Raw genomic sequence first — 14,982 nt, forward strand, 5'->3', positions numbered from 1 at the left:
AGTATATATAGTTGTGCTCTAACAGAGCTTATTAACTTACCCTTCTATTTAATCTGACTTTTAGTTACAATGATTTATCCAGGTTTTGATTATGGCCCATTGGCTACACATGCACTTTATTCTGTTTTTTAAATTCTTTAAAAAAAAAAATGCATTTTCTAAGTTTATATCTGAAATATAAACATTACTTTTAAGCACAAAATTTTCAACACTGTTAATCAATCTTGGCCTTAAAATCATAATACTTTACGTAAATTATTTTACTTTGAAGCAACGCTCATTTTCTAATGCAAATAGATCGTTCGCCATCCAACCCACCATCATACTGGCAAGAAGTGTCAGGTATAAAATGTGCTAAATGAAGGCTACACTGTCCCGTATTTCTAGGACTGTGTCTCCCCAAAACGAAAATTATCAAATTATGCTACTGCCGAACGTGAAACTTGTATGTTGTTATCTTGTTGAGGCGCTGAACATTAATAATATGAATAAGTACTTTGTTGAGGCAAGGTTCAAGAAAATGTTATGCTAATTTTTAGTTAAGCATTTAAAATGAAATTCGCCTGAAAACACCTGAAAATCGATGCAACATTTTAAAATAAAATTTAAATGCATAGTAAATTAATACAAATATTTACGATGCAACTGCAGGTCAAAATATACATTAGCCGTTTTTTGCCCTAAAAGAAATAACTTTTATAAAGAAGGTCCGTTGCGTTCAGCATTTAAATTAATAAATTATGCAAGCGTTTTTATCCAAAGCGACTTGCTAATACATTTTATTAGCATGTCTGTTGCCCGGGGATCAAACCATTAACCTTTGTTTTCCTAATTCAATACTGAACTACAGAGCTTGTGAAGCCATGCTGTAACAACAAGTTTTGCACAAACTTGCGGAGGTCATGCCAGCTCCCAGCTCGACTGCATTGTGTATTTAATCCAAAGAAGGCATATTAAATACAAAGTATCCTGAAAGTCGTGTCATTTCTTGTTGCAATATATTATAACGATAATATAACATGAAACTGAATATAAAGTATATCAAGTAAATCTGAAATAAATAAACACACCGAAAGTCATTTGTTAGCTTATCAGAGTATCTCCCCATAAAGATTAAGATATAAATAAGTCTATACATGAAATACACAGACGTTTTACAGTAGATTTTATTTACAAACACATTAAATGATCCGAAATCATAGTAACAAATATTTACACGCTAGTAACGCTCTAGTAAGTGCTTCATATACAACTGTGCTCCTTTATCAATTATTCCTAATTTCGTTGTATAAAGAGCTAAATGCTTTTATTCATTATGCTATACAACGTTTCAAAACACTGCCCGTAAAATATAACTTCCAAGAACTACATGCAAGCTGGACATCTGATATGGACAAATGACCATTTTCTAAATTACATGAATTTACAGTAATATTATCACGTAATAAAGCATGTGTATTACAAACCGCTGTCCTCAATTGATCCTCTTTGTCAAGGGCATGGCACACCAAACGCAACCTGGCCCATGTGGTGCTCTTTCCATACAATATAATAACCTTCAATTATTTCCTTTAGTGTTTAAGAGACTAGTTTAAATGAATAATAAGGTAACAAATAATGATGACAGAATCAGCACTGTGATTCATACTGATGTATAGTGAAGTAATCTCGGTACACAGTCATATATGTTTTCAGGGAAATCTCTTTACAAACATCAAACCATTTACTGTTGACCATGTCGTATTTAAGAATGCATATACCTTTTCCGTATTTAAGAGGCATGCAAGTTCATGCGAAATAGTCTGTTTGTTAATGGATGTTGTTGTCATTCAGAAGAGTGACTATGAAAGCTCCAATCTGTTGTACAGTGGGATTCTGCTATTCATTTAGGCGATGTGTGTAGAGAGTAGGGGTCTTTAGGAGATGTAAAACCACAATGTAAGTGTTTGTTCTACAAGACACTTAATACCCTTAAGTGCACAATGACAACAGTACGAGTTTTAGAAAATAAGCCCAGCACATTTCTCCACAGCTCTTTTTTACTAATAGGCCATTTAATGTTCTTTCCAGTGTGATTAGTATGGATTCAATCTGAACAAAAGAAATGGGCGCACTGTGCAGGTGCTGAAATTTCACTCAGTATTTTGGTTAAGGGCTTGAGGAAAATAAACGCACGCATTGTCCTTCGGATTGAATGGAATGCATTGCAGATGAAGTCATGGACAGGAATGTGTGAAGTGAAACATAGACCATCAGCCTTTACGTGATAAATTCCAGGTCTGTCGGATAAAATCATAACTAGATTTTAAAATGATCCTGTAAAGCTTAAACTATATTAAATGCTATATTATAGACCACCTCAGATGAAGTTTAAATAATTGCAACGCCACAAACTTTTAAACTTTTCACCATCTTCATTTGATGGTTTTTGTTCACAATTTCAGTTTAGGGGATTGGAGACCGACTAAACAAGCATATCTGCACCCCCACAACCTCCCTATGCCTCAGTCAAACAGTTTAATCATTCATCAGTATTCACCCGTGTCGTACGCCGGTCTTTCTGTAATCATTACGTAGATTAAGAACAGGTGCATCCACACTTTCAGCGAAACGCATGAAAGGCAACCAGGGACGACCGAGGCGACTTTCGTTACGTGTTTTCAACAGCAATCATGCGTCGTGAAAGGTAGCATTTTTACACAACTTGATACACTGGGCAAAATGTAAACGCTCTCTGTAAATCCCCATCTCTTCTCCTTCCTGTCTGGACCGAGTGTTGGACAGCAATGACTTCCGACATAAATTACAATCAGCAGGAAGGAGTCGGCTACGTGGAATCTGGTGATTTGGAACTTCCACGCGAGATGCAATTTAATCATTAAGTGGACCCTGTTGTGGTGGCATGCTCATGCAAGACGCATGGAAGGGGGAGGGTGTGGGCCAAGAGACCCCAATTTCAGAGGTGGGTGTTTGTGGAGTCAAAAGGTGCACACTTAAACAGAACTCAATGCAGAGGCCCACACTTGAGCGTCTGCCCAGCCGCACACAGGAGAATTCTTCACGATTAAAGCCCCTCTGATTAATCGAACCTATGTGCCAAAACTGCACATGCTGCGTATGATCCCAATTACGCTGAAACTCGATTCAGGCATGGAGTACTTCTACGGTTGCCCCCCTCCCATGTTTTCATTGGACTGCGGTTGACAGCGTGTTTTAATGTCACTCCGCTCCAATTGAGAATTTAAGAGATAGCATGTAGTGCGCTTTGAACTTCGGATGCTGTAGTTGTAGCTGCTGGGTGTCGTCATGGCAACACGCACCGTGCCCGTGTCAGCACTGTAAAACACAAAAGTCCTATTCATCGAAAATCCATTGTGAAAAGTTTTGTAAATCATCCAATTTCAACTTTGCCTATTACTATGCCACATCTATCAAAGCGCATATTAACAGACCATTTCTGAAGAATGGCAAGGCGATGACATTTTTACGAGAGAGAAAAATTCAAATATAGAGTGCGTACGGTTTAAGGGTCCCTATGCCTCATTGCTATACATACAGACTTATGACCCATTCATTAGGTTGAACAGTGAGCTCTTGGGCGGTGCTGTCCAGATCTCACTTGTCGAGCTCATGAGAGGGAGGTGTGAATAAGGTCTCCACTGTTTCGGCACTCTTACGTGCCCATGCCAGCGAGAGGGCACTCGCCCGGAGCCAAAGGCTAAAATAAACACAATTTGTATGTGTCTTATGGCTTAACAGCCATAGTTTGTAATTCCTAATGACCGTACATGCCGTAAGGTTCAAAGGCGAGCTTTATTACATCACTGTACAAACATGCGTCGTCCTCGACCGCTTTGACGGGTTATTGTGCGAGTCACACAATTTGCCCTCGTTTTCTTCATCGTCCTTTCTGTCCAACCGAGCAGTAAGTCAACAAGAAATCTGTTTTGACATATAATGAGCGAGGAGGCACCGGGTTGGAAAGTTTGCAATGAAATTAGAGAAGAAAGGGAGAGTTTGAAAATTCATTAAGAAAGAAGTACTTCATTTCTCAATCTTAATGAAGCCCTATCAAAAGTAATATTTCTCCATGTAAGTGCTGAGACTTTCCTAAAATGCAGCAAATGACTTCTCAAAGACATCAGACTAATGGGAGAAGGCATTAGTGCGCATAAACAAGAACATCATTCCAGCTGTTCATCTGCCAATTTGATGTTCCTTTTTTAGCTATGACCCTCTTTCCCTCCCACCCCCATCCCTTCCATTTATCCTATAAGCAGAGTTTGCAGGAAATGTCGGGCTCTGTGTGATTGATTTGAGATGGGCGATTCCCTGACTTCATGGTAGTATAAAGCAAGACAGCTGTTGGAAGAAATCAAATTCCACCAGGAGCTGGAAAGACTTATTTTTTCCATCTCTTTAACTGAGCTATTGGCTCCGACCAGACAAGTAAATAAAAAACACGGCCACAATATGCCAGGAGGTGACCGAAAGCCCTCATTATATAGCAATTATCGCACAAAAAAGCTTTCCTTTTAAAATCCAACTAAAGACTTTTCAGACGTACGACATGACGGGTACTGCGAGGATACGCTTTTTTCTCAACCCACTTCTCGGGATTTTCGGTAACAAGTTCAAGACGTGCATAAAGCGTTTAGCAGAAGGGTTCGACCAGTTGTTCCTGTTTACTGTACATCTATATTGTAGAGAATCTGTTGCTTTTGTTATGCAATGTGGTTTCCGGATTTATTTGATATATACAGTGCCAAAGTCACCAGCTGTGTTGTTTTAGCAGGGTTTTAATGACCATCCATATTTAGTTTTTGCTCTTTCAAACATGAAATACAGGAAATATGTACACAAAAACATGGTTTTCAGAACAAAAATGGCTTAATTTGGCAGTAAGCAAGTATTTGGTGTGACCTCTCTTTTCAGGAGACTGAAGTCATTAGATTATTTATAAATTAAGACTTTTAGGTTTTATTTAGGTTTAAGAGAGCAGAAGGTTTCTGCTATTTCTCAAGTGCAAGAGAACGTCGCACTAAATACTTGACACTTCAACTTATAATTAAATTCTGTTTTTAATGATGCATACAAATTTCCTGTATTTGCTGGTTGTATAAAGAGAATGCGAATTAATAATATATGGTCATTAGACCACTGAAAATACAACACATCTAATGGTGGCATGATGGCCTAAGACTTTTGCACAGTATATGTTGAATCAGATGTTTTCTACAAAATGGATATTAAGAAAAATAAGTCTGGTAAGAATGGGTACACCCTTTAAAAACCTAATAAAATAGTATGATATGTATGGTTTATGTTACTGTTTATAATGAAGACCTGGTTCAATTTGAAGCTGACACTGAGAAATGCACAAAATGTGCTTTAAAAACTCGTATTTATTTACATTTCTGATCTGATTAAGGCATAAAACGCCGAACATGGTTTTAAAGGGACACTCCACTTTTTTCCCACTTTTAGCATAGCTTAGCATAATCCATTGAATCTGATTAGACCATTAGCATCGCGCTCAAAAATAACCAAAGAGTTTAAAATTTTTTCCTTTTTAAAACTTGACTCTTTACATCGTGTACTAAGGCCGACTAAGACTAGGGCCGATATGGCTAGGACTATACTCTCATTCTGGTGTGATAATAAAGTACTTTGCTGCTGTAACATGGCTGTGATATTACGCAGTGCCTGAAAAAAGTCCCCTGCTATTGAAAGTAACCAAGGGGACTATGTTCGGGCGCTGCGTAATATCCAGCCCAGTCTCCCGAAATTTTGTTATATAGTCATGTGATTTTTTGATTCTTTTTTCGTAATATTATCTCAAATTTCCGTGTTTGTCGTGATCGTATAACGAATTCCTGTTTTCGTGTGATTATCACGTATTGGTTACTCAACTGTTTTGTCCTATTTTCTTACCATTGTCGCTTCGGTTTAGGGTTAGATTTACATAAAATGACATTCCTACCCAAACCCAACTCTAACCCTAACGCCAGGCGACATATGAAAAAATAAATCCGAAAAAATAGTATAAACCAATATGTAAAGTGACATTCTAATGCAAGCACCAAATCTAACCCTAAACCGAAGCAACAATGGTTTAAAAATAGCAAAAAGCAGTTGAGCAACCAATACGTGAAAATCACACGAAAAACAGGATTTCGTTATACGATCAAGAAAAAATTCGGAAATTCGTTCAATCAAAAAATTACGTGACTATATCACGAAAACTCGTGAGGCTGGGTAGGTAATATCATTGCGGCTGCTGCAGCCATTTTAAAGAAGTTCTAAATAGGAAAATATCTGAACTTTTTGGTTATATTTTGGTTACTTTTTGGAGAGATGCTAATGGTCTAATCAGATTCAATGGCTTATGCTAAGCTATGCTAAAAGTTGTACCGCCAGACCTGGAGATCAGCTGAAAGGATTCCAAAATTGTAAAAATTAAATGTTTAACTCTAGGGGAGCTGGAAAATGAGCATATTTTTTTTTTAAAGTAGAGTGTCCCATTAAGCAGACATGGATGAAACAAAACATCACTGTCCATTTACATGTGACTAAAGATATGTATATTATATTATAATCCTCTTTGTCCTGCATAAAACATACATTAAGGCTGAAAAATAAATGTAGTCCAAATGTAGATAGGGTAGTTCATCTGCACATCATCTACAGCTTTAAAACTTGTAAAAAGATTTCTACTTTTCTGGTTGAACCAGTCATCTGTTGAGATTATTGGAGTGTAACATCTATATTAAGAGCTTTCAAATCAATCACTGAATGGCAAAGTCATATAATGACAGAGTGACTGTCTACAATCACTCAAAACAATACAGCTCCACATAAGAGTTCCCAAACCAAGTCTCTCAGCACGCAGCAATGAGTGGTCTGTACCACACTTTTATTCACTTTCATCAATTTATAGCCTCAGTATATTAGCAATGATTTATGCCTTTTCCTGCTTTTAAAGGTCTGGATCTCATAATACGTTACTTAGCTTTCTCTGTTGCTGGTTTCTCTAACCACATAAACATTTTGCAGTAAGAAATGATCCTTGAGCAAGTGTTGTTTTAGCTTTTAGTCTTCTAAATAAAGAAATTAGGGACTGCGAGCAGCTGGGTCGGTACAGAATAATGTGGGTCAGTATATACAGTAACTACGTGGTTGTGGTCAACAGTATATTGTTAACAGGAAGAACAATGAAAAAATGCAACATTGTTTCTCTCTTTCTGCAGCGTATCGTCTGAGATCGTATCTCGCGTCGTTGAATGACTTCAAAACTTCCGGTCATTTTCATTTTGTGAATGCAACATTACAGTAATGGTCTAGAAAATAGCACAAACTGTATTTTTGCCTTACAACGTTTTGTCACTGTTTATGTTTTAAAAGCTTTAATTATGTTCTGTTTTATAAAAAAGCATTCTAAACCAGTATAAGCTGGTTTGCTGGTATTATGGTCTCCCAGACTGGTCAGCTTGATCTGCAGACTGGTTGTAAACGAGTTGTGGGCACTTTGAAGTTGGTCAATCTGGAGGATCTAAACCAGCAAGACCAGCTTAAAAGGTCTATGGCAGACAAACTGGACAGGCTGGTTTAGGATAGGTAGTTTGGTAAGTTAAGAATAGAAAGACTTCAGCGCCATAGTCTTCAAACTTTGTTCCTTCCCAGAGGATTTTGCAGTAAGCGATGGACATTGCGCAATAAGTATATAAAAAGTCCATTGTGGTAGTCGTAGCAAAGAAATACAACTTTTTTATAATCCAGATGGGCCACATTTGCACCGGGTACAATGGGACTGACCAACTTGGATTTTATTAGTATCAGGGAGGATTGTGGTAATGTTTAGCATGCTCTCTAAAAACAAAATGTCTTAAATGGTTCTTTGTAAGTATAGATCTATGGAGAATCTGTAACTTCTTTAAAACATTTCCGCAAAAAAAAATTGATGAAAAAACCCTTTGTTGTAATTGTTTTATATGTAGTAGTTGTACAATATGCTAAATCTGATCTGTGCAATCTCATAATAGATTTCAATCTTTGACATGACCTTACTCTGTCAATATTAAAGATATCAAGGTCATATGTTCTTTACATTATGTAGGATGATTTTACGCAGAAAACAGTAAATCACAAAAACATCGACTTTAGCTGGGTTTTCACAGGCAGGGTCACAAATGGTTAGTCCTTCTTGAGTCACTTTCAATCATGGTAATAAAAAAGCTGCTGGTGTAGCCAAGCCAACAGCTGACTAATTCTGTTTCTGAAATAATATAACCTTCAAACTCACATAAGTAATTTGCAGTAGTTTTAATGTTTACAAAATGATCCGCACAGCCAAATATTACTCACTGACACTGCCAGTGAAACCCTTCTCTCTCACACCGGTAAATACATTACTCCATCAAACGGTCTGTAACAATGCCAAGTGGCTGAGCCAACCAACATGTCTGTAAAATGATCAACACTGTTTATATGACACTGCAATGAACAAACACAGTAAGTGAGATACAGTTTACACCCATAAGCAGCTGTTTTGCATCAGGTACATGGTTTAGTTGGCCCTGTTATTAGGGCAGCCTAACTGACCCCAATCAGGGAACGACAGAAAATTCGCCAAAACATGAAAATAAGAAGCTATTTTGGAGTTATTGAAGCCTCAGATTCAATTTTTAACACAGCAGCGTTCGGAAAAAAAAATGTTTAACGAAAGCGATTCCAAGAAAAATACCAAACATCCTTTCAAGTGTGAGTCAAGAACGGAAAAATGTTGCAGAGGCGGCAAATAAACAAAAACGGTCAAATGATTTTTAATGCCCACCCAATCACACTACTTCATTCAGGTATTAAAGTTGCTTTCAGGGCTCATTCAGCATTAAGTCTAATTGGGCATCAACGCGCCAAAAATACCTAAATGAAATAACACATAAATTGCCAAAAAAAATTATGCTTTGAAATTTAGTGCGGAGAGCTGGCAAGAGATTTATGATATGTTAACACGGTCGACGACAGGGCAGTCTGCACCAAGGCATCCGCTGAAGCACGAGAGAGGGTGCATTAGGAGCCGACTCTCTTAAACACGCTGATCAAAATATTAATGGTAAGTGTAAACACGCGCTCTTTATCTGACAGTGATTTACATTACAAAGACCCTAATCCAAGTGCCTCGCTCATTAGCCTCAATCTTTACCTCACACTTTGCCGCGCCGATGCACACAGGTGGATGCACTACACCAAGTGACTGTTGTGTTTATGTTATCTTTTCATAAGCTCCGTTTGAAATTAGTCAAACTGCATCATTGTTTAAGTATGTGCCAATCAAACGCAGGCGTTCCAGATGGTTGCCTCTCCCTTAACCTTGCCCTTGGCAGTTTTAGTCAAACCGAATTTCGCAGCGAACTTGGGTCCTTTGACTTTCTTTTTCACACCCTTTTTTCATTTGCTCTGCCAGGGTCTGCCCATGGAGAGGTTTAACTTCATTCACCAAACCTGACAGCGAGTTATTTAAAATGGACAGCTGGAAAAATGCAGGGGAAAACTGTGCCCTGTGTGTCATGGATGCCAAGTAGATGCACATACGTTATGACTTTTCAAAAAAGCATAATTGCTGAATTGTTTTACATAGCATTTTGTCATGTTATGGTAACCGTTAATGACACGTTGGACTGAAAACGAAACTATGGAAAGTGGGAGATATTTGTCACTATTTCATTAAGAAACATGTAGGACCTACCGCAGATATGAGTACTTTCCAAAAGGTCGATTTTTAGCCAAGAAAATGTGTTTTAAAAGAAGAAAAGTTTAGTTATTCAAGGTTTCTAGGAATGAAGTACTGTAGGTAAATCCAATTGACAACTAAGGATAAAATCTGCACATGGGATGGATACAGTCGTACCTAAAGACAGTTTTCCAGAAGAGAGTGGGAGTTAAGAATTGTTGATGTGTTTAAGACAATCAACCGAAGATTAAGTAGCTTAATAGCAAATGCAGATCCTTGTTTTGACAAGTGGAAAAAGTCCACAAAGTAATATTTACAGCAGACAGATATCTTTTTGTACGATGTTAGATGAGCTCCATCGGTGCTTCGCATTAGATTAGCTGGCTAATGTTTGATTCTCCTTCAAACGTTACAAATGAGGTCGTCCCTCATCCATTTTCAGGCAGCACTGACCGCGAACACCGTCATCGTTTTGGTTTGTCATGAGCGAAGGCCCAGATGGTCCTATCAGTGGCTCTGCTTTAAATCTAAACAGGTTGACATTTCACAGGTGCCGGACGTGTCTCCCTGCACCTTTTGGAAAGCACTGGGATCAAGCGCAGCTTCCTCCGGGGTTTATAAAAGGAGACAAAGGTCAAGGCCTCCTAATGCCATCACTGATCGATACCATTATTCTCCGAGCGTGACGTTTAACCGATGAGCTATCGCTTGATAATGTGCAGTTGCAGAGAGAAAATCTAATTGATCATCAACATGAAAGAGCGTTCTGGATGTTTGTATATAACAAAAAGTGTAATTCCATTCCCCAGTGCAAAAGGCTGGGATGCACGCAGCCCCTCCTTCCCTCCACAGCTCAAAAGAGGTGAAGTAACAGCAATCGCATGCACCGTTGTGCTGAAAGGCTCAACCTCTGTGCCCTTCTTCTGTCACGCTGAAATTAATAACCGTTGATTTGTATTTAATGCTCAATTTCCTCTCTATTATTTCAGGCAGGGTAGCGACGGGCTCGGTTTGAGTCAGAGTTCACATGACAGCCTCTCTTTTTCTCTCTCCTTTTCTTTCTACGGCTCTTTTTTTCCAGTATGGCAAATGGCTTGCGCAAATGTTGCATGCATGTCAAACAACATCTCATTACAGAGTCGCATTTGAGGCCGTAAGAGCAGGCATGGAAAAATGGGAAACTCAGAGTGTGTTTTTGGGGTTTTCAGACTGTAAAACAAGAATGAAAGATGCAGCGCACACCGCTCAAAGTACACTTACAGTATGACGTTCGGTTGAAAGAAGCATGAACGTTTTGGATGATATCATTGGCTTCGCGCCAGCATCGGAGGGGACGTGGCAGGCATTGTCTCTGTGGTCTGCAAAACAAAGAGAATCGTTAAAAGAGTTCAAAAGCTGACTGAAATACACAGCGATGTTGTTTTATGCATGGATATGCCCTATTTTTCTTAACGTTTATTCAAATTGGATGAAACATCACAGCTCAAGCTATTAAAGGCCCATTCAGGTTTTGTTCTGCATCATCAACTTTAAGCTGGATTTTTAAGGTGTCATTTGTCAAACTTCTTACCTTTCAGTAACACATTTGTCAAAATTTATCAAAGTCAAGCAGAAAAAAATCCACACACATGTAGTTTCTGTACTCGCTCGAAAGAAAAACAAGGTAAAATGATATGGTTTTTAATCAGGTGTAACATATGAAGGGATTCTGAGTCATAAATAATATATATAACTCACATACACATACGGTATATATTTATACAATAGGGGTGCGCGGGGCAAAAACTAACGTGGGGTTAGTTGTAACACGGACTGTGTATATTGTTGCACAAGGTTGAGCGTTTAGTTTTTCCGGTATTTTTTCACGCTGCCAAAATACGATCTCCACAAATTATTGGAAATGTATAATGTTTTCAGAGAGTTATTGATGAGTGTTTTGGTGCCATGTAAGTACATTTTTTCATCATAGGTTTTTTCGGTTTCTAAGTTGGGTGTGTAAGATACCAAATCCAATGCTATGTCATATTAACAATATTGTTGACTAAAACATAGCATTGCTTTGAAATATGCCTGCAGCTCTTAGCAACTTTTTGGTGGGCTTAAAAATATTTTGACCCAGTGGGGTTACTTGTAACGCTGTGTTACAACTAACCCCTGAGCACTTACGATATGAAAACCGCTAACGTTAGCATAATTCTTGCAGTTGTTTTAAATAGGCTACACACGAATGACTGCTGGCTGCCAACAAAATAAACGTGCCTGTCTTTTCAAAAATCATGTGTCAAATTTATTTTTGTTCATATCTTTAATATTGATTGAATAGGGTCACGTTAAAGATTGAAATCATAATGAAATGAATGGCTAAAATCAGACTTTTATTTTCATTATCACAGAATGTGGTTTTTGAAACTGTAGTACGGTTATTACAGACTGGGTCACATATAAAAAATGTTTTGTCATAATTGTGCTGCTATTTCTCACATATTTAAACATTTTAATCCATTTATAATTGAACTATTGTTAGAAAAGGGCTGGATGAATGAATACACTGTGGATACCTGTCTATTATAGACAGATATATAAACAATATCCACTTCAAGTATATAGACAAAATAATATTGAAATATCGGCCTGCAAACTTAATCTTTAGCAAGTGTTACAACTAACCCCCTGCCTGTTACAATTAACCCCAACTATGGGGTAAGTTGTAACATTTGCACTTCTGTCACGTTTGATGTAATTGCCCAAGACTGGTAAGTACTAGAAACAAACTTCAAATGTTCATTTGTAGCAGAGATGTGTGTGTTGTAGCTTGTGTAAAAATAAAGAGAGAGAGAGAGAGGGAGAGAGAGAGAGAGAGAGAGAGAGAGAGAGAGAGAGAGAGAGAGAGAGAGAGATACATACTGTATACAGAATATATAACAAAAGCCATCATTGAATTATTTAGCATTCAGAACACTATTCATGAGTTCACTTATTCACTATTCATCACTTACTTTCAGTGACTAGTATTGAGTAATCTGTGACTCAGGACCGTTTAATAAAAAGCAGAGCAGAGCATGAGAAACAGGTTACAACATTGTATGTCATGTTGGATATGAAAACATTTAAATGAAGATAATATTGTAATGTTATGTGCTGTCATCATTAGGTTTAAAAGCTTTTAGGAGTGCCATTTAAAATTATTTTGTTGAGTTCTTTGCTAAGCCTCCAGGATAACACACATCCTTAGTGTGTTTTTATTTATTAAATTCAACAGTTATACATCAAATACAATTGAGCAGTGCAGCATGACATTTTTCCATTCAACCTACTATTATAAAAGTTTTAACTTGTGATAAGTTGACACAAATGATAAAAAGAAATTGAAATTGTTTAACTTAATTTTTCAAGTTTAAGTAAAAAAAATATATGTTGATTTGACATCATTTTTTACAGTAGGCAATAATTACATGTAGCATGCAACTGGTTAGACCTTCGACTGCGAACATGGCTTTAAAAACATATAGTAGCATAATAAAGTATGAACTGATGTATGGTTGGAGTAATGCATTTGGGTACAAATATTTATTTATTAAACCTATAAAGTCAAAGTAATCACTATTGAACTAGTACATTTTGTGACATAAACTATTCAAATTTGGAGATTTTTGCACATATGCCTTACACTGGCACCCCTAACTATAGCAGCAGTTATTTTAACTTAATTTCTGCAAAGCATTAGCTGTATGGGTGGTAAATGTTAAGTCTGTTTTAAAGCTAAACCTCATAGGTAAGAAGAAGAGTCTGACCTTATAGAGACATGCTTTTCTCTCTAACTAAAAACAGACACAATTTTCAACATCATTTCCAGGTTGATTGACAGCAACCCGGGTTGCCTCAGTAACATTGAAATATCCTTTTAAATCCGTGGCTTCACAAATTTGTTAAATTCTTAATACATAAGCATGTTTGGATTACAACATTTTGACAGGGTGTATTATCAGTGCATATTGGTTTTATTGGATATTTGCACTAAATGAGTCGTATCATGTCTAAAATTTTACGACAAGACCAATTCTTACTGTTTAAACAAGTAGCTTTGCACTTAGAGCACACCCTAAATTTCAAGCTATTGTAAGTAATCCGCAGGTGTGAAAAGATATACACTTTATGCCTCGACCATCTTACTAAAGACCGCTGCGAGCACTGAGAAACATTATGAGTAGCATGAACCGAAATTGCAAATGATATTAGAACTGCCATTCACAGACATCAATGTCTGGAGATTTTTCCTTTTGGCCTCGAAAACTCTTGCCCTCGTCCTCAACTTCTGCCCTCATTTAACAGCCTAATTAAATTCTCTCAAGTGTTTTTTCTTTCTGTTCTCTAAGAAATGTTAATCTTACGAATCTTGTTTATGGGACAATTTTATTATGCTTCAACAGTGCTAGAAAAACACAAATAAAAACATTTAAATGCAGGCAATAAGTCCAAAAAATATATAGACAAGTAAATTGTCACCAAGATACAAACAATTTAAAAAAATTTAGGGTTGAAGATTGCATGAAATAAAATAAAGACTTTTACTTCAATGAAAGCCTTGCTACTTCTTAAATTAAATCTCAGTTTTCTATAATAGCTGTCTTTAAAGAAATGATGACTTTTCCTGACATATGCTCTCCCACACGTACATTAGCTCCGAATGTAATAAAACATTTTATATTAACAAAGTCATGCACACAGAATGATTAAAACTTAACATTATGTTTACGTTGGCAATACAATTTTCCTGTCCCTGAACACACTTACACGCAAGCTAACACATTTGAGCAGTTCACAACTGTCACAATTATCCTCTTGTCTTGTAACGCGGCTGTTTCAGAGCCAATTACATCCCAAACAAATGGATTGTTTGTCTTTCATTAACATCGAATCAGTCTTCTGCTCATGGTCCGTCTATACACCAAAGCTCTAAAAACATGTTCCGTCTTATTCTTTCCTGTCTGAGGAAACTTTTCTGTGGCATTCCAGAGTGACAGGCCCCTGGATGCAGATTGGGACGTTTCATTATTCCTCTTGTCAGGTTCCCCACCTGTGGCAGTCACAACATGGTCGATCCTCCCTTGAGCACCCTGACAAAATGTTCCCTCTTGTTTTGACAGATGATCCTCAAAACAGCTGCTGCGAGCGTACCAGTTAACATCAGCGAGGGGAAAAAAAGACAAGCAAAAGCCCTCTCATAAAGACTGTTGAAAAACTGACTGGCACAG

Source organism: Paramisgurnus dabryanus, chromosome 14 (genome assembly GCF_030506205.2).
Source record: "Paramisgurnus dabryanus chromosome 14, PD_genome_1.1, whole genome shotgun sequence".
Lineage (NCBI taxonomy): Eukaryota > Metazoa > Chordata > Actinopteri > Cypriniformes > Cobitidae > Paramisgurnus > Paramisgurnus dabryanus.